Source organism: Centroberyx affinis, unplaced genomic scaffold (assembly GCF_046629955.1).
Source record: "Centroberyx affinis isolate AG114_WGS23_722 - 3 ecotype Tasmania unplaced genomic scaffold, CSIRO-AGI_Caff_v1 ptg005012l_1, whole genome shotgun sequence".
NCBI classification, from domain to species: domain Eukaryota; kingdom Metazoa; phylum Chordata; class Actinopteri; order Beryciformes; family Berycidae; genus Centroberyx; species Centroberyx affinis.
In genome coordinates this window covers 22,591-46,885 of record NW_027282468.1, presented here as the reverse complement: position 1 = coordinate 46,885, position 24,295 = coordinate 22,591, and the positions used below count along the sequence as shown (strand labels likewise).

The 24,295-nt window shown below is 38.4% G+C and overlaps 1 pseudogene; it reads right to left on the bottom strand.

The window, feature by feature from the left end:
- Positions 1-1,345: 1,345 nt before the first annotated feature.
- Positions 1,346-24,295, bottom strand: part of LOC139666435 (rho guanine nucleotide exchange factor 10-like protein) — a 45,540-nt pseudogene continuing 22,590 nt past the window's right edge.

Here is a 24,295-nt window from a genome sequence, read left to right as displayed (position 1 = left end):
TGACTATTAAATAATGTATAAATTAATACCTTAGTTAACATGAACACCATTAGTAAATGATTACCAGACACATTAGTTAACTGTTAATTAAGGGTTAGTTAATACTTATTAAGCATTAACTTAATGTACCCTTATTGCAAAGTGTTACCAGTTACTGTGCAAGCATGAAGAGTTTAGAGGCAGAGCATCTGAGATGTTTTGATGGATATGGGTTTTTCAAGGCATGAATGTATTTGGATTAAAGCTGCCAATAGCTGATATTTTGTGGCAGTATTCGATGTCTTACAATTTCACCATTTTCATCACAACTCCAAAACCTGATCAGAAGGGCTGGAAAAATAATTGGCATGCTGCCCGTATCTTCTCTCCAGGAGATATTTGAGGAGGGAATGTTGTGGCTTTTATTGGGGGGATGTGCAATATCTTGGTGTAGGGCATCAGGCAATATTCTTGGTGTGTATATGGATAAATTGTATGTATATGGAGAGGCTGTGAGCTGCTAGGTCACCTGTGTTCTCTCTAATGCCCAAGACAAATTTCTCCTAAGGGAGACAATAAAGGCCAATCTCTCTCTCTCTCTCTCTCTCTTCTCTTCATGCCAGAAAACTCCACAATACTCCGTATTCAGTGTTTCCCACAGAATTTTATTCTTGTAAGGGTGGAAACGCCTTTGAAACAGCATCTAGACCATGGGACACTGAGACTCTCCATTGAAACCCAGCTGAACAAGAAAAACATACTATTCATGTATACTTGTGTGGAATCTGATCAGAATGTTTCATTAGAATCAGTTCAAGTTAAGGGCTTCCCATAGACAACCAGTGTAGTATTGATCAATTCCACAATAAATATTTAATCAATCGAACTGCATCATATCCGTCATATCAGAGCTGGACGACACTGACTGGATCAGATCCCATTTTTAATGCAAGGACAATATTGACCCCATACATCAGTCTAACCCAGAGGTTCTCAACGTGGGGTCCGGGGACCACCAGGGGTCCTTGAGGGGGTTCCAGGGGGTCCCCAGCAAATTGATGAATTAAACTTCAGCATTATTTCATTTACAAGAAGTGAACACAATTAGGGAATGTATAAGAATGGCTGTTTTGATCATAGTTTCACTGTTATCTCTCTACCTACAATTCAGATAGTCATGGAATTTTGGACAAAATCATATCTGTCAATAAAAACATTCTCAGATTTGGGTTTGAGAGACAAAATCTCATCAAATGGGGGTCCGTGGCCCTAATGTGAACTAAATTAGGGGTCCTTGATATGAAAATGGTTGAGAATCACTGGTCTAACCCGTACAGTCAGCAGGTGGTGAGCTGGTAGAGATGACTCACTTGCCATCCTGCAGACCGACACAGATGATGTTTCCCATCTTGGCTGCAGCCTGGGCTTCCTCGGCCTCCTCTTCCTCCATGGTGGGGCAGCGCTCCGTCACATACTCCAGACACAGCACCGGCGCCCCCAGCTGGATGGTCTTGACCGGGCGAGGTGTCGCTCGGTTGAGAGAGAAGATCTCCACTTGGCCTTGGCTGGAGCAGCCTCCCCCGCTGGCCACCTAATCACCATGGGAAGAAAAATGGGGGAATCGAGCGAAAGCGGTTTTGTTTTTGACTACAACCAAACAACCACGGAAGTATTATATTATCTATTATATTATCAAAGAAGGTGTAGCAGCTAGTATCCAGCCATGAGTCCAGCTCCCTATTGTTTAGGAGAAACTTTTGGATTTCATTTTTGATTCATCACTTCCTGTGTGGAGAAGATTTCCCACCAGTGACCATACTGACACCAGAATCTGATTTGGGTAAATGTGATGAATCTAGCCTCAACTAGTGGGGAGGGGACGCTATTTGTGATTTACATAAGAATCTTGCATGGTGCAGCTTTATGAAAGGTTCATGATTGTGCTTAAGCAGTGGAACTACCAAGTCTCAGTTGAGTCTGTAGACACTATTTGACAGCTACACTGAACAAAAATACAAATGCAACATGCAACAATTTAAAATTTTACTTGGTTACAGTTCATATAAGAAAATCATTTGAGTGAAATTCTGAGCAAAGGAGAAATGTTCATCATCAGGGATGTAAACAAAGTTGTGCACAAGATTTGAGATACATAAGCTTTTCATGGCAAATTAATGGGATATTTTAACTCACGAAACATTAAAACCAAACTGTACATGGTGCATTCATATTTTTGGTCAGTATACATTGGCTGGTAGCAGTACTGTGGCTAACTACTCACCCAGAGGTAGCCCTGTGGCAGGGAAGTACTGGCGGTGCAAAAGCCGAGCAGGGCAGACTGGGCTGGGCTGTGAAGAGCTGCTTCCAGCTACACAAAACAAAACAGAGAGAGAAATTCTTCATTTATTTCAATGCTCCAGACATGGGTTTGTTAAAGAGTAACTAAACCCCACCCAAATCGGTGGTGATGCCTGACACCTAATGGTGACAAGTAGGGTACTGAACTGGCCATCTGCTATTGGCTGGTCTTTGTGCCAGGTGATGTCACCACCTGTTGTACTCTATGCAGGGTTCCTACACAGGTCTGGAAAGTCTGGAAAAGTATTAAAAATGAATTTGATCATTTCCAGGTCTTGAATAGTTTGGGAATTTGAAAAAATGTCTGGAAAAGTATGGAAAATGTTGTGGTTCAGGTCCAATTCACACATAATTCTAGCTTTTATGTTGTTGTAGACCCACTTTGAGTGCAGAGTTTTTGTTGATGTGAAGAATAATGTTCAGATAGAGGGACGCTCTTATTACCCTGCCGCTGTCAGCATGCATTATATACCAAATATAATACCGACCAAAATCAAATCCAGTCAAGAACATAGGGTCTGGGAAAAATATGGAATTTTAAAATAGAAACCATGTAGGAACCCTGCCAATCATCTCACATATTCTGAGATTTGTCGCTGTGAAGAACAATCTTCATCTATACAGTGATATGACCTAGTTAGCAGGGGCAAGATGTCTATCTGCGTAAATCATATTGAACACCAGACAAAATCTTCCAAAAAAAAATCAAGGTCTGGAAAAAGTATGGAATTTTTTTATTGAAAATGTATAGGAACCCTGTCTATGGAAGGTGACATCATCTGGCACAAAGACCAGCCAATAGCAGATGGCCAGTTCCCTACTTTTCACCATTAGATGTCAGGCTTCACCAAAGATTTGGGTTTGGGGTTTAGTTACTCTTTAAAGGGGAATACCATTAAAACTGATATTTAGCTTGTTATCACAATATTCACAAAATATTGCAATATTCGATAACATTGAATATCCGTCCAAGCCTACTACAAAAGTAGATGTTTTCTTAAAACTTTCTCCTCCCTCTATAAAGCTCCACTGAAGAGTCGTTGGAATGATTGAGATTCAAATGATGGTTTGCATTAATTATTGTGATCACAAAATCACTAATTCCTGGAGGGACTGTTTAGTGAACAGTTTACAACAGTGAAAGAAATAGCGGTAGAAAGAGAAGGGACTGACATGTGACATACTGTGATGTAATTCTAGGCCAGATTGGAATCCAGGATGTTGCATCTGACCAGGACACCCCATAGAAAACCCTTATGATATCAATCTACTATCCTTACAGAGAAGAAGGGAATATCCAACTGCTCTCTACGCATTAAAGGATTTATTAATCGACGTAGGTGCGACTTGCACTCCCACAGCTTCCCACAGCTCCAGGACAGGATCAAAACCAAGAGCCGTAGCCTTGTGTTGAAGTGCTGCCAAAAACCATGAAATGATGTCCCTACTCTGGAAAAAACCTTTTCAAAACCGATTTTAGAGATCTCCAATAGTTCCAATTTCATCAGCTTTTCATGCTTCTCCACGGTGGTTTTTGGGATTTCCTTGTATTTATTGCTCCACTTTTATGTCGATGTGCTGCATCCTCCATTGCCTTAGAGCAGTATTAGTTTTAACATGGGGGTTATTTGGCATTTACCTGCCATGAAAACCAGAATATTTTAGGCTGATTATGGCATAATTCATAGTATATATCATAGTTACTTGATGAGCTAATTGATTTTTCTTTATATTGGTGGATATTTCCCTTATCATGATCACTGACTGGAGCGCATGGTTTACCCTCCTTTTTCAAACGCAGCAAGATGTGGGCATCAGGAGCCAAATTCAGGTCAGTCAGTCAGAAACTTAAAGAGTAACTCCACACTAAAACACTTTTTTTGAGTTGTGAACTGGTATTTAGTTATGAAATACTACTATGCCAGTCATATTGTCAACATTTGAGCATTAATGTGATGGTGCCATATTTATTTCACTAAACCTGGCCCAGTTCACCTTCCACTGGTCCAAATGAGCAGCCGGTGTTCAGTTGGTGTTGTGTTAAAGGTAGACCAACCTGGACCAACCCCAAACCCCCCTCCTCTCTCCCGCTCTTCTTCTTCTTCTGTCTTGCATTTTTTTTTTAAATTGTGCAGTAGGCGGAGAGAAGCTCAAACTGGGTGCAAAATGACTCTTGAACTCTCTCACCTCGTATTGAGTGGTGCTCACTTGCCCAGTGTTACAATCTTACTAATCTATGTAAGCTTTGCAACTGTAGAGGCAAAAAATATTTTTTCCACCGAATATTTTAGTTACAACTATAGGTAACACTTTACAATATGGGTACATTAATTAAGGGTTAGTTAATGCTTAATAAGCATTAACTAACCCTTAATTAACAGTTAACTAATGTGTCTGGTAATCATTTACTAATGGTGTTCATGTTAACCAAGGTATTAATTTATACATTATTTAATAGTCTTAATAATCTTTATAAACTATTAAATAATGTATAAATTCATACCTTAGTTAACATGAACACCATTGGTAAATTACACATTAGTTAACTGTTAATTAAGGGTTAATGCTTATTAATTAACATTAACTAACCCTTATTAAGCATTAACTAACCCTTAACTTAGTGTACCCTTATTGTAAAGTGTTACCCAACTATATTGAGCTAGCAAAGCATTTTGTGTAACAGGTGTGGAATTTATTAAGTATTAAATGTATTAAGTTTAATCAAAGCTAATGAAACATTTTGGCTAACCTACTGGAGTATAGCAATATAGGAGAGTTCCTAAGTTCCTATTCAACATGGTATCGACACATGTATATACTTCATTTGAATTTTGATCTTCATAATGACATGGGATGACATGCAACAAAACCCATTAGGATTAGGACTTTGCCTTAATGGTGGATGCAATGTAAAAATAGAAACTGTAAAAGCCTGCATGCTGTGGGTTCTATACTTGATTGTGGAATCATAAAAAGGGCATGGTTGGAAATGTGGGACTCTTGCGGTTCCAAAAAGCCAAACTGCATTCATGTGTGACGACTTGTACGGTCTTAGCAGCCCTTTGAATAACACCAGTTTTGCAGATTTACACCAGTGTATACAATGACCTGCTGTGACGTCTGGGATAATCACAGCCTCGTGAAATTTGCCATGCAGAAACAAGAGACCGGGGGCCAGATTCACCAATGTGTTCTTAAGATAGATCTTAAGAAATGACGTAAGAGGAAATTGTAGGAAGTTCTTAAGAAGGCTCTTAAGTGCAATTCCTCAATTTTCTTAGTAACAGTCTCATTTCTTACGAATTTCTTTAATTTTCCTACTTAAGAACTTCTCAAAATAGGGCCTGAATTAATCATGGTTAATAAATTTTAGGCTTACTGCCATTGAGGCTAGGAGACAAGGCTAGGAGGCTAGGAGACAAGACTAGGAGGCAACCCAAAGTGCTTCCATCTACAAAACAATTGGGGAAAAACCTATTTAGGGCAACTAGAGCAAAGATTTAAACATTGGTTGCTGTTGGTAACTGTACAGTTTGCTAGCTTATTTTCAATAAACATGAGATGGAGGCCTACCTGGCCCTACACCAAATAAAGCTTTACAATAAATGTTCATCTTAATGTTAGGTGTAGGGGAACCTATGAAGACTTTGAACTATAACCTACTTGTCTAAAATGTGTTTAAATATATGATATTAGAAGAAGCATAAGAAGAAAGTTAAGAAAATGTCTAAGAACTGTTTTTCAGAATAGCATTTTTTCCTATTTTTTTTCTTAAGACTAAATTTAAGAAAAAAATGGCACATGAGAAGATTTTTTTTCTTAAGAGGGTTTTGTGAGTCCGGCCCCAGGACGATTCAGAGGATTGAGGTTCACAATAAAGCACCATCTGATGGCTGAAATAGCCAATTTTTTGCATCGACTTCCAGATATCAAAACTTATTCATGCCAAGTCATTCCCATTAACTTTTGTTACTGCCATGCTGAATGGGCAGTATTTATAAAGGAAAGGACAGTAAACTACAGAGGATAAGACACTGCACTACACAGCACCCTTACTGCTCTCTTGTCGTTCCTTTCACCCTCCTCTGCATACTGTATAATAAAGCAGAAATGCCTTACAGAAAATGTTAATAAAAAGGAACTTCACCACCACCACTCACCTTGGGCGGCTGTGTTTTGGGGGAGAATATGGTTAATCGGCAGGTCAGCAGCGGACACCACAGCGGAGCTTTGGTCTTGCTGTCATCCTCAGCACATTCCCATCCCGGGGTGTTCTCCTCTCCTGCCGGGGCAAAGACACACACACACACACACACACACACACACACACACACACACACACACACACACACAAACGTTTAGAGATGCAGACACTCACAACTGAGTGACAGCTGAGCAAGAGTGGTGTGTTCAAATTCTTTTTATCCTTTGTTTTTTGATTTTTTTTTACAAGTTACCGTGCATGAAAGAGAAGGGATGACTACTCTTACTCGTTCTTTTGACAAAAGCCCTAAAGCACTGGACTTCTATTATGTGGGGACCTATTGAATTAATGAATCATCCCCCAATGCCGGCGTTTCATGCAACACAACCACACAGGATAATGCAATTCACTGAAATCACCGGTGCTCTGGATACTGTATAAGGTGAAGATTTTACAATTCATCGTTCCTGATTTAGCAAAGTAAAACCTGAAGTTTGCTCAGAAAACCCATTCAAAACCTTCTTCTATAGATTCTACTACTGCCGCCATTTTTCATGACAGGCGAAAGCTAGAAATTGCACATCTATTAGACGCATAAAAATGACATCTGAAATTACCAAGAGTTCGATTTGCGCAGGATTAGGAAATTTATCCAGGGACCTCGGTCTTCACCAAAATACATAATTTTTACTTTACAGATTACAGACACGGCAGATTCGCACAGGATTAACATCACACACGCTGTATGCAATTACTGGATGTCCCCAGGTAATATTAGTCCCATGTCGGATAGGGCTAAAGTCTGGTTCAATCACATGCAATAAATGCGGAAGTCTGGGATTAGCAGATAGACTCCACAAAGCTAGGCAACATTGTTGAAATTGAGAAAAAAAATATAATGAATAAATAAATAAAGATTCAAATTAAAACTTTTGGCTTGGAATAGGTGAGAAATTATAATTAGAACAATTGACGGTTGGCATGCTGTTCAACACCCTCATATTGTAAGGTGCAAGTCTGATTATTATCATTATTATACTATGATGAATCTGCATCGACTTGTTCCTATAGTTTCCCTGCGTATCTGTCATAAACCCAGAAAGATCCAAACTTCATAACACTCTACACCATCAGCTGTGTTAACATCAGCTTTAATCAATATTGTTCTCTGCATATGAACATAATTCTCTTAGCGTTGCATCCATATTGTTTTCTGTATATCATCTTTGCTCTCTTACTCAATACATCTGTATCCTTTAGCCAGGATAGCAGTAATGCTGAGGTAATTAACCAGTGTAAACAGCTCCCTGTTGTCCTATAAGCTTTCACATAGACTCCTGTCACTCAAAAAATATTGGTCATGTCCCCTTGAAAAAATACTTCTAAGTAGCATATACATTCACTAGGACACACACACACACACTCACATTGACGTGTTGGTGTCCCATGGTTACTCTAAATGCTGTTCAGAAGCTTTTCCACACTGCCAAGAATTAAATTCTGCTTTTGTCATCACAATTGTGAAATTTAAAGATATTTAATATCGAAGTATCGGCTATCAGGCAGCTTCTTGATTCTCATAATCCCATATTGGTCACATCCTAGTTCCAAATGCACACATCTCCCCAAATATCGGCCAATTTCACCTTAGCCTAGATCAGTGATTCTCAACCTTTTTCATATCAAGGACCCCTAACTTAGTCCACATTAGGGCCACGGACCCCCATTTTGTCTCTCAGACCCAAATCTGAGAATATTGTTATTGCTAGATATGATTTTGTCCAGATTTCCATGACTATCTGTATTGTAGGTAGAGAGATAACAGTGAAACTATGATCAAAACAGTCATTCTTCTACATTCTCTAACTGTGTTAACTTCTTGTAAATGAAATAATGCTGAAGTCTAACAAGTCATCAGTTTGCTGGGGACCCCCTGGGACCCCCTCAAGGACCCCCGGTGGTCCCCGGACCCCACGTTGAGAACCACTGGCCTAGATAATAAAAAGAAATGCTGCCTGAATTGGAATCTGCCAAGATTGGACCATCAGGGGTGGAGAAGAAATGCAGAAAGCTGGATGATTTTCTATCTTACAAAGTGTAAACATCAGTGATAAAACAGAGGCTGAAGGGTGCCATCCAGACCCAACTCTGAAAATCTGTTATGATTATGAATAATGTTTAATGGCAGGCAGAGTGCTGGACTTACTCTGAGCTATCTTGGCGAGGTGGATCCGGTTCACCCAGGAGATCTTACTGAGGGGGCTGGGAGTGTTGAAGACCACCATGAAGCTAACTGGACGACCGGACCTGCTTGGCAAAATGTACAGTGTGAAATATATATGCGCACACATACATATAGTATATGCAAGCGCACCGCCATGCATATATGCGTACATACCCACATTAATGTTTTGGTAGAAGGACCGACAGGATGTGACACTTAAAAGAGTTTTACAAGGATTTGGGGATTGGTAAAGGTAGGTTTCCATTGGTAATGTTGGGAAATACTGGATCAAAACCAACAACTAATAAACTGCGTTCCATATTTATTCATTAAGGAGCAAAACATTTCTCACTTTATGATGGAACAAATCCATATTGTAAGGGACGGTTGGTAACTGGAGTCAAAATAGGTTATGTGAGTTGCATAAAGCTTATTTTTGTTGTAGAAATCAGTCTATGTGAATAGAATATAGATCTAAATGGCCAATTAATCTTTAATTGGCCATGTGCAGACCAGTCATTTTAGATGCAAGGAAAGCGAAAGATAAGGCAGATATGGTATTGTAAAGATACGGAACAACTGCAGATGTGTATTATTTACTGCATGTAATTCAAAAAGAAATGAGCAAAGAATAGACCGGATGGTTTGTTTTGATTACAATTACGATTCTATACACACAACCACAACAATCAGATGTCTATACACCTCTGCCTGGTAAAACGTGTTCATTGACGGACTACAATTGAACCCCATTGTCGCTGTGTAGGCTTGGGCGATATTTTGTGAATATCGTGATATTTCCTGATGTAATTTGGAAGAAATAAAATAAAATATCTCCCCTCAAAAAAAAAACACCCTCCCCTGCGATAATATCGTATATCGCGATATTTTGGCGGAACAGTATCACGATATTCAATTTTGGATATCACCCGAGCCTATCTTTTGGCCTTGTATTAACCTCCTTTGACACTCACTTGTCAGGCTTCCCTGGTATAGACAGACGTAGGCGACATTTGTTGGCGCTCTGGATCTCCTCTTCCTTCAGGCGGATGAGTCTTTGGAGAGCCAGGCACCAGTCCTGAGACACCGTGGTGTTGAGGTTCTGAGAGGGACAGAAGGCAATGAAGGGAGATGAGAGATGAGAGACAGACCAGTCCATTGTCTTTTGCTACAGTCATGTCCTGTGGAAAAGATGGTACATTCAAGGTTCTTACTTTAAAATGGTAAATACTACTAGAACATACTGTTCACCTCAGCTTTCAAATGGTAAATACTACTTGGGAACTTACCGTATTTCCTCTAATATTGGCCCGGGCCTTTATTTACCTCAACTGCAGAGGGTACCAGGCCTTTGTTGGAAGCAGGCTTATATTAGAGACAGGCCTTTATTTCTAATTCCCTCTTTTTGATAAGTATATTTGCTCATATTTTAGTACGAAGCCTCCTTGTTTTCTGATCTGCTTCTGTTGGGGTTCGTTAGGTAGCCGTTTTTTTGTTACTGCAACGCATTACCGATAATTACGGTAATCGACAACAGCATGCTCAAGAGACTTCCGCTCCGGCCGAGCCATCTTGTGGCATACTGCCATCTTGTGGCACTTGTACGTTACTACAAACTACAGTTACATTATATAACAGGCACCAGGAGTTTACCGGTATCCACCGTTGTTTTTTCTTTTGTTTTTTTCCCCGGCCTGTATTTGGGACCGGCCTTTATTTGTTCGTGTCAACCACGGCCCCGGCCATTATCGGAGACTCGGCTTTTAATTGACTACCAGCCACTATTAGAGGAAATATGGTAAATACTACTTGGGAACTTAAATACTACTTGGTAACTTTGGATTTGTTGATAAACCCTTACTCAACAAGGAATACCTGTAGTCAAGTGTAGGGAATGATTTATTCATTTCAAATAAAACCAACAAAATGAATACTTTTGTTATCATGACTCTTTATAATTCTAATAACATTAGAATGACTGGTAACTACTGATTATTACTAATAATTTTAATTGTATATTACTCAGTGACTGTCTGATGAGTAGCACTACCGCACGGTTTAGAAAAGTTCGACAGGTGCTAGAGGCAAAGGATGAATTAGTTCAAAAAGGAAGAAAGCTTCAATACAGTTCTATGTTCCTAAGTCCACACTATAGATTTAAAGTGTAACTAAACCCCAAACCCAAATATGTGGTGAAGTCTGACATCTAATGGTGAAAAGTAGGGTACTGAAGTATGATGTTTGTGCCAGGTGATGTCACCTTCTATAGAGTACAACAGGTGGTGACATCAGCTGGCACCAAAGACCAGCCAATAGAACCAATCACAATGTTTGTTTACAATAACTTCTGGGTAGAAAACTCCTGCGTAACGTACATATAATTTAATGGCAGCAACATGTTGAATGTTTTCTTTTTTCATGATGTTATTTCAAAGTGTATACATCTCATTCATCTAAAATGCATGTTTGATGCTTTCATATCTCATTAATAACAACACTTTCACTAACGTTAGTTTGGAGACCTAATTTACCTGTTGGGCCACAGACTAAAGAAAATGACAGCTTGAGTTTACCCAAAACTAGCAGTTAGACCGACCGGCAGTGAGATGTTGCAGCTGGGTAGATTTGGTTTATCAAACATGCTAACACAGTACATAAAATAAGCACAGCAGAAATGTCAGATAGGTCGGACCACTACAGAAGAGGATTAGGGCCACATGTGAAAAATTCTGAGTTTAAAGTCAGAATTCTGAGAATAAAGTCAGAATTCTGAGTTTAAAGTCAGAATTCTGACTTTAATGTCCGAATTCTGACATTAAACTCAGAATTCTGACTTCTGAGAAAAAAAGTCAGAATTCTGACTTTAAACTCAGAATTCTGACTTTAATCTCAGAATTCTGACATTAAACTCAGAATTCTGACTTTAATCTCAGAATTCTGACTTTAAACTCAGAACTCAAATACATTTTTCACATGTGGCCCTAATCCTCTTCCGTAGACCACAGTGTTAAACTATGGTATATAACTTTAAACGTTACAGTTACGGCTGAAAATGACAACAGAAATAAACAAGTTTGCCGATATCTCCGCAATTCAAATCAATCGGCAGTTGTCTACTCGGAAGTGGCTCTTGATGTTAGCGCGACGTCACGGTGATTCGGTCTATAGCAGAAGGCCAGTACCCGACTTTTCACCATTCGATGTCAGGCTTCACCACAAATTTGGATTTGGGGTTTAGTTACTCTTTAAGGCGATAAGGAATGCTACCTGGTAGGTCCCACTGAGCGTGCCCACCAGCAGCGTGACCTCCTCCACCACAGCCAGGTCATGCTGCAGCTCCTCCAGCTCCTGGTACAGTCTGGGAGGACCGAGGAACACTTTACCTGCAAATGAGCACAGTCCCATCACTACTACCGCCTTTGCACCTGCGTGACACAAATCTAATAATACATGGGTGGGAAGGGATGGGAGAAGGGAAGTACTAGAGCCAACTAAATGGAGAGAGATTATACATGAAGGAACAGCACAGTTTACAAGAGTGCTTCACTATGCTGGAGAGGATGTGAGGAGACTCAACTCTTGATTAAGGATGATACACCATGATTGACTTGAATAGTTTGAAATGTGACACTGAAAAGGTGTGTGAAAAATGATGTGATGTGAAGAATGGCTCCTGATGATCCCATTTTATACTATTATTTGTTGGTATGGTAATCTTGGCATTAGAGAGAAGAAGAATGCCCTTGCAAAGAACTTTTTGTTTACCACCTTCTGTAAAACACCATCAAACTTGACTTTCGCTTCTGATGGGCGGCACTTAAGAATTTGAACTTCAAGCCACTCTTCAATCGCTAGCTCACGTCCAACTCGCCACCACAATCATCATCATCATCATCAACCATCATCAGAGGAGATTATCCCCTGAGGAAAAGACATGTTGCCACTTTTATAACTCCATTAGGGATTGAAGATGCTATGGAACTAAATAAGTAGCGATTTGTGCAGAGGTGTGTGAAAGCATACTCTCACTAGCTTGGCATGAGTTGGAAAAACAACTTGGTGCGTTGTTGATGTGTGTTGATGTGTGTGTGTAGTTTTGCATTAGTGTGTTTGGAGTGTATTTGCAAATGATCGCTAAAGCTAAGATGGCATACCATGTCGCTGGTAAATCCCTTACATCTGCATATTATTTATGTTTATCTGGATTTATTTGCATTGTTGACATAAGCTGTGTGTGTGTGTGTGTGTGTGTGTGTGTGTGTGTGTGTGTGTGTGTGTGTGTCCTTTTGCTACAGCCCCACTGACCAGCCCATCCTGCAGTAATGGTAGTAATGGATGAAGTTGACAGATTTATTTATTTCGCTGCAGCAAGTTACACTATGGATAAATGAACGTATATATAAATAAATAAATAAAATTATAAATAGATAAATAAATGTGTGAATAAATAAATTAATATACAAATGAATAAATAAATATACAAATGTGTAAATATATAAATATATATATATATAAATGAATAAATGAATAAATACACAAATAAATGTAACATTTATATATTTAATGTATCATTTAATTTGTGATTTATTTATTTATGGTGACAATTAAGCATGAAATCACATAATTATTTATTTATTCATTTATTTAAGCATTTAATTATCTATGTATTCATATATTTAGTTTCGGCCCTTAAAACCCTCCGTACATAAAGAGCAAACGTGGGAAATGACAAATCGGAGTTGGGGATTTTATTTTACCGGTGATGCTGGAGGTGGAGTTGCGGCGCTTGGCGGTGCTGCCCAGCTGGACGCTCTGGAAGCCCTCCTGTCCCACCTCCACTACCTGCGTCTGCAGAAGGGGGGCGCTCCACTTCACCGTGTACTTCGGCCCAATAGGAACCAGGCTGCTGATGTCAGGGGGACCCCTAGTGGACAAAAATACGTACATTACAGCCACACTAGGAAAGATTGAAGTCCAAATCCAGCCTCTTTTCAGCATAAATTACAGTGAGGCTGCAACTTTTGCCTCTCTTATCCCTGTGGTATCTTTGGTATACAGCATCACAGACTGACCAGGTTGGTAAACAGGATTTCTGGATATTAAAGTTCAAATATTTCATCAGTTTATCAGTTACCTCTTGCTATTTGGACCTTTGGACCTAGTGCACTTTTAATAGATTTCACATTTCTGTTCAAGTCCCCATCAGGATTTGGTAGAAAAGTCTTTAAAAAAAACTTCTGTGACATATTTTAAGCTTGGTTGAGGCAATGGAACCATTTGAATGGTCCACAAAAAACATATATTGCATCCATCTCAGATGTGAGAGACTTGTGAAGGTAAACCACAGTGATTTTGATACATGAAACATGTGGAATCTGTTCTCATCAGCTTAACACCTTAGACTTGCCCTACACCACCGGTTCCCAACCTGGGGGTCCCGACCCCCACTAGGGGTCGCCAAAGCTTCACGGGGGGTCGCAAGGCCTTCTTGGTTTTAAGGGGTGTAAGAAAACTTTAAAAAAATATATATCTATACAGTATATCTCAGCATTTCATTAATTTCTGTGAAGAAAAGAACTAAATGTAGTTGTTATTTTTAAAGTTTAGATGTTTTTTTAAGATATAAACGAGGATAAGGGCGCGGTGAAGGCATGAACACAAGCTATATTCACTCTCTGCTAAACAGCCTCGTCCTGCATTAGAAAAGTACACAGTTAAAACAACCAAAGAGCGTCAGGGAGAAGAAAACACTGAATTTGTCCGAAATACACATAATAAGTATGTATGATAGTTAAAAATAAATAATACAGAGAATTGCATAAAACGTTCCTAAAAATATCAGGAAAACTAATCTCTGATGCAATATTCACATAATCTGCTCAATATTCATCCAAATTGCTCGTTTTACACAAACTTCCTGCAGTTATTGCGTTCACTATTTGGGTTAATTGCACAGTTATCGGTTGTTCTGTGCTGTTATTGTTATGCATTGAATATAATATCAAATATCCATAAAATATGTCACTTCGTCAGGGGTCGTCTGTTTACTCAGTGATAGAATAGGAGGTTGGGATTTTGGGCATAAAAAACATGACATAACACAGACACACTTATAGACACATAGATATAGTGCAATGCAGTGCAGTGGAAATGCAATGTCGGGCCGTGGGCTGTAGGTGCAGTTGCTTAACAAGAGTAACTGCATATACAACAACATCTTGGATGCAGCACATACAATAGCAACAGCAAATGTAGGATGTAGGGAATTACCATCCTAAATGGGTCAGGTCTCTTGGAATCAACATGAAAGGCCCAAACACTCATTCCCCCTGACTGATTCTGGAGCGAGTGATTATTCATAAATTCAAGATGCATGAGGATGCATTGCGATCCGTTCATTTGAGAATCATTTTTGAGGCAAGTCGTAAGTTTGGTGCGAACATAAAGCAGCTTTAGGAGGGTCCAGGAGAGACTCACTTCAGGTTGACGTTGGCACAGATCAGGGTGTCGTTGAGGAGGAAGACTTTACGCTCCTTAGACTTCAGAACTTGTCCTTTCTCCCCATAAACCGTCTCCATGAGCAGCTCGCACTGGATCAGCTGCCTCTGCTCTGAGTTCAGCAGCTGGGGAGACAAGAGAGGGTTTCACCGGTTAGTTCCTCCTCGCCGGTTGAAGGCGGGTCAGTCGGTGGAATCGGCCGGCTGTGGCCTTCGGTCGGAACCAAAACCCGCAGACTCTTCCATGGCACAGGACTGGAGAGGAAACACTGGTGGTGCCGCAAAAGCACAAAGTGGTAAAACTAATGTGGTAATTTATAGGGATGGTACAATATATCGAAATACACTAAAAAAGTGACAATACGTCACAGACTGTGTACAAAGGTTTTTTTCAATGCAGGAGTGCAAATATGATTTGAGAGAGTTTACCGTACAAAAAGGGATTAAAAGGAGATGTATTTCTATTGTTGGGGTTAAATTATGGAACAATGCTAATATAAATTTAAGAATGTGTAACTCGCTTTTGGTTTTCAAAAGAATGGTTTATAAAGCTATTTTTGAGGGTTACAAGTGTGAATAATTTTTATTTTATTTTTTTTTAATTTTATTTCTGTAAGGGTAGCTTAAATTGATAAGAATGTAGGATAGGCATATATAAGCATTATGCTTCTGCCTGTGCCTTTCAGTCACTACTTAATACATAGATTATTGATTTTGTTTATACTGTCTAGACTGCTTATACTTATTGTATATTAGATTGTATATTGTATATACTGTTTATACTTATTGTATTGTGTGTGATGACTGAATAAAATACTACTACTATTACGTATTGTGGGGCAGAAAAATGAATCGTGATGTTATAGCTCCATTTTATTCTGCTGTATCGCAATTTCACAAACTCTCCATCCAAATTATATTATTTACACTTTAATGACATTTTTAAATTGTTGTTTACATTCTAGCAAGCCAATCCCATTGCTAGAAAGATTTGTGTCAGACTTTGTTGTCATTGAACAAGTCAGACTTTGTTGTCATTGAACTGGTAACACTTTACAATAAGGGTACATTAATTAAGGGTTAGTTAATGCTTAATAAGCATTAACTAACCCTTAATTAACAGTTAACTAATGTGTCTGGTAATCAACACCCAGACACCTTCCTCCAGTGACTATACATACTTACTATACACATGTTCATTCTGTATATACTATACACCACACTGTTTATACTATATATACTGTATATATCTTGCCTTTCATATCCACTGTTCATATTATTTATACTGTTTATACTGTTATTTATACTGTTATTTATCTTAGCACACACATACTATACTGTTCATACTGTTATTTATCTGTTATTTATACTGTTATTTATCTTAGCACACTCATACTACCCCTGACAGTTTATTCTATTTATATAATTAGCGTATTCATACCACTCTGTTCATACTGTTCATTCTGTTAATACTATTCATACTGTATATACACCATACTGCATATACTATATATATTATTATATACATCTTGCATTTTCATATATCTTGCATACTCATATCCACTGTTCATACTGTTGATACTGTTAATACTGTATATATCTTAGCACATTCATACTACCCTTATAGCTTATTTTATATATAAATGTACATTACATTGCACTGCACTTTTACCACTTCTTTTGCACTTCTGGTTAGATGCTAAACTAGTTATTAAGCATTAACTAGCCCTTAATTAATGAACCCTTATTGTAAAGTGTTACCATTGAACTTTTATTTATTACATCGTATAGTGGTTATACTGAATCATGAACCCCATATCGCGTATCGTGGCGGTCTCAGCCCGTACCATCCCACTAAACCCTTTTTGTAGTCTTCTGCGTAGCCCCTTGTCATGTCACCTTGCTGAGGTTGCGGTCTCCCACGCTGCGGGCCAGCCGCTGGATCTCGGCCTCCTGGTCGGCCAGGCGCTTCTGCTCGTTGAGCTTCTCGGCCAGGGTCTCCAGCTCGGTGAGGGCCAGCTGCAGGGGCAGGCGGTCGGGGTGGGCCCTCGGCGTGTTCTTCAGCATGTCCTGATACAACACAGCATCGTGTTAAAGTATAAGTATAAACCTTGTCAAGTATTTATAATTTTAGTTATTCATTTAGTCAGTTGCTTTTTAGCCATCATAGCCTCTTGTGTTGTTATCTGTTGTGTTTTAATGTATTTTGTCATCTGTGTGTCTTGGCTGATATGACGACTCAATTTCCCTTCTGGGATTAATAAAGTTTTCTATCTATCTATCTATCTATCTATCTATCTATCTATCTATCTATCTATCTATCTATCTATCTATCTATCTATCTATCTATCTATCTAAAGCAAACCCATAGAAACCCAGGGTTCTATGTTCCCCAGATTTATATGGCACATAATGGGAACATGACAAAGGGTCCTATGTTTCCAGGGTCCTATGTTCCCCAGTTCTAGGGTTAGGGTTAGGGTTAGGGTTAGGGACCTTCAAAATCAAATAAAATGATAACCATTGGTTTTGTTGTGTTTATATAGCTGTTTTGAAGCCTTGTTCCAATAAAAAAAACTGGATAATATTTATGAAATATTTTAACTTGAAACGGGTCAAATTTGACCCGAACACAATAGGAGGGTTAATGTGTGTTAACAGAATATTGAACTGGGGAACATAGGACCCTGGGAACATAGGACCCTGGGAACATAGGACCCTGGGAACACAGGACCCTGGGAACATAGGACCCTGGGAACACAGGACCCTGGGAACTTAGGACCCTGGGAACTTAGGACCCTGGGAACTTAGGACCCTGGGAACATAGGACGCTGGGAACACAGGACCCTGGGAACATAGGACCCTGGGAACATAGGACGCTGGGAACATAGGACCCTGGGAACACAGGACCCTGGGAACACAGGACCCTGGGAACACAGGACCCTGGGAACACAGGACCCTGGGAACATAGGACCCTGGGAACTTAGGACCCTGGGAACATAGGACCTTGGGAACATTGCAGCAGCAAATACTAGGGACGATATATCTAAATTCAATATATCGCAATACAAAAATGTGACAATACGCATCACGGGTCAGAGAAATTCTTTGTGATATCAGCTCCATGTTATTCTGCTGTAGTGATCACAAATGAGACGCTTGACCATCACAATTTCACAAGCTCTCCATCCAAATTATATTATCTGCACTTTGTAATGACATTTTTTAAATTGTTGTTTACATTGTTGTTCAACGTTAGAAAGATTCTCAGATATAAACATAATGCTGCAGTCAGTTCGTTGTCATTGAACTCTTATTTATTACATTGTATCGCGGTTGTATTGAATCGTGAACCGCATTTCACATATTGCATGGTATTATGAGATAAACATATCGTCCGATCCCTAGCAAATAGTAAGAGGAATTAGGGCATTTATCATCTTTCAGTGGAATCATATTGTGATGATATGAAGATATTTTAATATCATGACACACATTTCTGCTGTCTGAATTGATGATGACAAGCAAATTTTACTTAAAAACTCTCATAAAATGAGGTATGGTAGGAATATTTTCTGAATATTTCTGTTTTGTTTGACACCACACCTAGCATCACAATTCGGTTCAATGAGATGAACATCAATTTGATTATTTAACGTGATTTTGCATACATGAACCATATCGTGATATATATTTATATCGAGAAAAATCCTTATGGTTATCATGATATTGATTTCAACCATATCACCCAGCCCTAAGAGGAATCAGCAGGGAAAATAGAATAGAAATAAAAACAGAGAAATTTAGTTATATAAAACATACACAGCTGATAATTTCAACACTAGAACACATTATGTAGAAAATGTATGAATGAGGAAAAAGTATGCCTTACACGTTTTTTCCTGTTTTCATCATTTTTCCAAAAAACGCATCAGATATACCAAATCGTTTCCCATTTTATCGCCTCTAAAATATAATATCACATCAAAGACACCCACGTCTACATTGATTTTGAGATTTCTATCAAGGAAATTGGTTATATCAACCAAAAAAATGTATTCTAGTATACGTATGGAAGAACAGAAACAGCCTATTTTTATAGACCACAAAAATCTCATTTATAATCAGTATCCACTCTGCCTTCGTGTGCTTCTGCTGTGGTCTTTGTGTGTGTGAGTGCTGTCGTAGGAGTAGGACGGGGGTTAGAAAAAAGCTAGATTTTATGTATGCGTGTGTGGGTTATATGTGTGATATTTTATATACAGTATTGTACAAGCCTTAGGCACATGTAAAAAAAAGTGAAGATGCTTTCAAAAATAATGAAATGAAGTTTCTAAATATAAAAAAAATGACTATAAAAGAGCAATCTACTGACAAGAAGAAGTGGTGGAAGAAGTACTCAGATCTTTTACTTAAGTAAAAGTAGAAATATCACAGTATAAAAATACTCTGTTACACGTAAAAGTCCTGCATTCAAAATGTTACTTAAGTAAAAGTACAAAAGTATTAGCATCAAAATGTACTTACAGCAACAAAAGTAAAAGTACTCATTATGCAGAATGGCCCATTTCAGAATAATACAGTATATATTATATTATTGAATTATAATTATTGATGCATTAATGTGTAAGCATCACTTTTAATGTCGCAGCTGGAAAAGGTGGGGCTGATTTCCACTACTTTATATATACTGCTGGGTATCTTACAGTAATCTATAATAATACATCACAATTTATTAGTTGATTATATTTTGTATTAATAATCTGAATCTGCAAAGTAACTAGTAACTTAAGTTATCAAATAAAGGTAGTGGAGTAAAAGGTACAATATTTTCCCTCTGAAATGTAGTGGAGTAGAAGTATAAAGTAGAATAAAATGGTAATACTCAAGTTAAGTACAAGTACCTCAAAATTGTACTTAAGTACAGTATTTGAGTAAATGTAGTTACTTTCCACCTCTGGATATCAGACAAAATGTATATAAAAAATCTATGATGCCTAAGACTTTTTGCATAGTACTGTATGTGTATTGTATCTCCTTATCTGTTTATTGTTACTATTTGTGTATTTTAATGTGAAGCACACTAAGCTTACCTGTGTATGAAATGTGCAATACAAATTAAACTGACTCGACAGCAGCAGACAGAAGAGTCCCTGCCTTTCACTTCCTCTAGTTGGAAACTCCCACAGAAAGTTCCAGTTCCAGTGGAACAATCTAGACCTTTAACTGACCCAAAACATCCCCAGGGAGGCGCTGGGTTTCTGCCTCACCACACTTGACCACACACTACATATTGTCCCTCGAGGTGTCTGATTCCTGCTTGAAAACGCTTACAAACGCTTCATTTTACCAAACTTTTTATTTGAAGAGCTCAGTTTACCACCTTTTAGACTGCCAATCTATATGGTAAAATCATAGTGGTAGTAGTAGTAAATAGTAAATGGTATCAAAGTGATGCAAGTTGTGTGATGAGATGTTTTTTTTAAGGAAAAAAGCAGAAATTAATGCTTTTCTGAAGTAGTAAGTAATTGATTTTTGGTCACATTAGTGGTAGTTTGACATATGATGATACTAGGCTTGGACGATATCCATATACACAATATTATATACATTTACGTTGTTAGATGGGGGTTTTTTTCTGTTTTTTGGGGGGGTATTTTATTTCATTTTTTCCACATCACATCAAATTTCTAGGCTGTTAAAAATAATTATCATTATTACATCATTTTAATTTCTTTAAAGTGGTAAAACTAATGTGGTCATTTATAGGGATGGTACAATATATCGAAATTCAATAAAAAAGTGACAATACTTATCATGGGGCAGAAAAATGAATCGTGATATTACCTCCATTTTATTCTGCTGTATCGCAATTTCACAAATTATATTATTTACACTTTAATGCCATTTTTAAATTGTTGTTTTTACATTCTAGCAAGCCAATCCCATTGCTAGAAAGATTTGTGTCAGACTTTGTTGTCATTGAACAAGTCAGACTTTGTTGTCATTTGAACTTTTATTGGTAACACTTTACAATAAGGGTACATTAATTTGATGTAATGTGGAAAAAATGAAATAAAATGAAATAAAATACTAGATAAAAATAAAATACTAGATATTCAATATTGCTGGAAATATTATATATTGGCCCAAGCCTATGCCCTAGCTTTTTATTTAACCCTACATCACTGTTCAAAAAAGATACAATTCATAATGATGATCATAACGATTATGACAGTAGTGACAAATAAAATATGATGATATGGTATGATTCATGTGGAATGCCCGGCTCTATTGCTTACCTGCAGCAGAAGAATGAACTGGGGAAAACGCTGGATAGGTTTCACCATCAGGCCGTACAGAGTGATTCTGTCTGGACTGGACACCTGCTTCTTCTGCAGGAGTCCAAACATACAGAGAAAAAAAAAAAAAAAAAAAAGGTGTGAGTTTGTGACATCTATATTATTATATTTGTGGTATGTGTTTAAATAATGCACTGTGAACTACGAGTGTGAAATTCTCGTCTTATTCACTTAGAAATGAATGAAAAGAGCAAGTTGTTTCAGCAGTAAGGCTAATCCACATCCTGAAGCCCCTTTAGAATTGTAGCGTTGTCTGATCTGATCTGAGATTCTAGGGGGGGAAAAAACCCTCTCCCTTGCTTGCCTGACTTGCGTCTTGCAGCAGTGATCGGCGAAGTGTCGGTGAACTGGGTGCAATCTCGATTCGTATGGTCTGACCTACAAATCGTTATTATATGGGCAAAATAACAGGATTTACATATAATACATATGCCTGACAATGGCAGGTGTAAAGAGGCTTTATGTTTTGACCAATGCTGTCATAGGGCTGGGCGATTTGGTTGAAATCAATATCATGATAATCATAAGGATTTTTCTCGATATCAATATATATCACGATATGGTTCATGTATACAAAATCAGGTTGAATAATCAAATTAATGTTCATCTCATTGAGGTGTGATGTCAAACAAAACTGAAATTTTCTAATAATATTCCTACCATACCTCATTTTATGAGAGTTTTTAAGTAAAATTTGCTTGTCATCATCAATTTAGACAGCAGAAATGTGTGCCACGATATCAAAATATCTTCATATCATCACTCATCATATCACAATTATCGCCCAGCCCTATGCTGTTAGGCATCTTTCCATTCGTTGCACATGGTTAGTGAATAGCATGGCTTTCTCATTTGGTCATTTTGGTGATATAGCACACTCTTCCCTGCACAAACCTTAAGTGAATCTGGGCCTCAATGCTTTTTTTTTTTATTCTTTTTTTTTTATTTACACATTTTAAAAATCAGAGGGCATCTCCATCTCCATAATTTAACCATGCACTGTTCAACAGCAAACTCCCATAGCTACTCAGTCATGGGGCCAATCATGATTAATCAACACAACCCATTGTCTAGTATGTGCACTAGTATTACTAGTAGTAATAGTAGTGCTATGCTCTGGTAGAAATGGTATGTAGAGCCTTGCCACTGTATTTTAACAATATATCATAACTACACTGCCTGTCAAAAGTTTGTGGACACCTCATTGTTTTTCTTGATCTTAAAGCCACTTTGATCTAAAGGCTTCTGCTTAAATGCTTGAAATGAGTTTCTTAGACAAATATAATTTTTGTGAAGTTGCGGCCTATGTATGAATTTCTTTCCATCAAGGCAAAGGGCGGCTACTTTAAAGAATCTAAAATATAAGATAGTTTGGATTTGTTTAACAATGCTTTGGTCGCTGCCTAATTCCATTTGTGTCATTTCATAGTTTCGATGTCTTTGCTATTATTCTAAAATGTGGAAAATAGTAAAAAAAATTAAGAAAAATGTGATGTGTCCAAACATTTGATGGGCGGTGTATATGTAATATCAGTAACTCAAAGCACAGAAAACTGACATTTTGAAGTGATCTAAAACCTCACAAGCGTCTTTACATTATTTATTTAACAGAATCACAAATTGACAAAAAAAAAAAAAGAAAACTGAGCACCTTTAGAAACTCCAGGAAAGCTGGTTTGGAGATGCAGGCTTTCTTGATCATTGCCATGGCATTGGTGAAGTTGTTGACATAGTCACTGTACACATCCAGCACCATTGACTTTGAAAACTGTGGAGGAAAGAGTGTGAAATTATGAAGTGAAATAAATGTTAACAGCTACCAATTCCAATAGTGTACGGAACAGCATTTCTTTTTAAACACACTGATTTAAACACTACTTATGCAGGAACTCACTGCCAGATATCAGAGTTATCAGAGTGAAAGGACCAAGGAAGAAAGAAAGAAAGAAGAAAGGAAGGAAGACAAAACACAGGAGGAAAGGCAGGGGAGGAAAGAAGGAGGAAAAACAGAGTGAGCAAGGGAGGAAGGAGGGAAGGAAGGAAGGGAGGAAGGGAGGAAGGGAGGAAGGGAGGAAGGGAGGAAGGCAGGAAGGGAGGGAGGCAGGGAGGAAAGAAGGAAGTAAGGAAGGAAGAATGTAAGAAAGGAAGGAAGGAAGGAAGGGAGGAAGGAAGGAAAGAAGGAAGGAAGGAAGGCTTACTTTCCTTGCTTCCTTCCTTCCTGCCTCCCTTCCTTCCTTTTGCCTTTACTTCCTTTGTTTTTTCTATCCTTCCTTCTTTCCTGCCTCCCTTCCTTCCTTCCATATTTCTCTAACCACAAGGGCAGGAAGGAAGGAAGGAAGGAAGGAAGGAAGGAAGGAAGGAAGGAAGGATGTGTGTGACTGAGGCGACAAACAGGTCTCCGATCTTCTCGCTGTGGTTAGAGAAGTAAGGAAGGAAGGAAGGCAGGAAAGAAGGAAGGAAGGAAGGAAGAAAGGAAGGAAGAAAGGAAGGGAAGATGTGTGTGACTAGCCGAGGTGACGAACAGGCCTTCAATCTTCTCATTATGGTTAGAGAAGTAAGGAAGGAAGGAAGGAAAGCTGGAAGGGAGGCAGGAAAGAAGGAAGGAAGGGAGGAAGTAAGAAAGGAAGGAAGGAAGGGAGCGAGGCAGAAATGAAGGAAGGAAGGAAGGGAG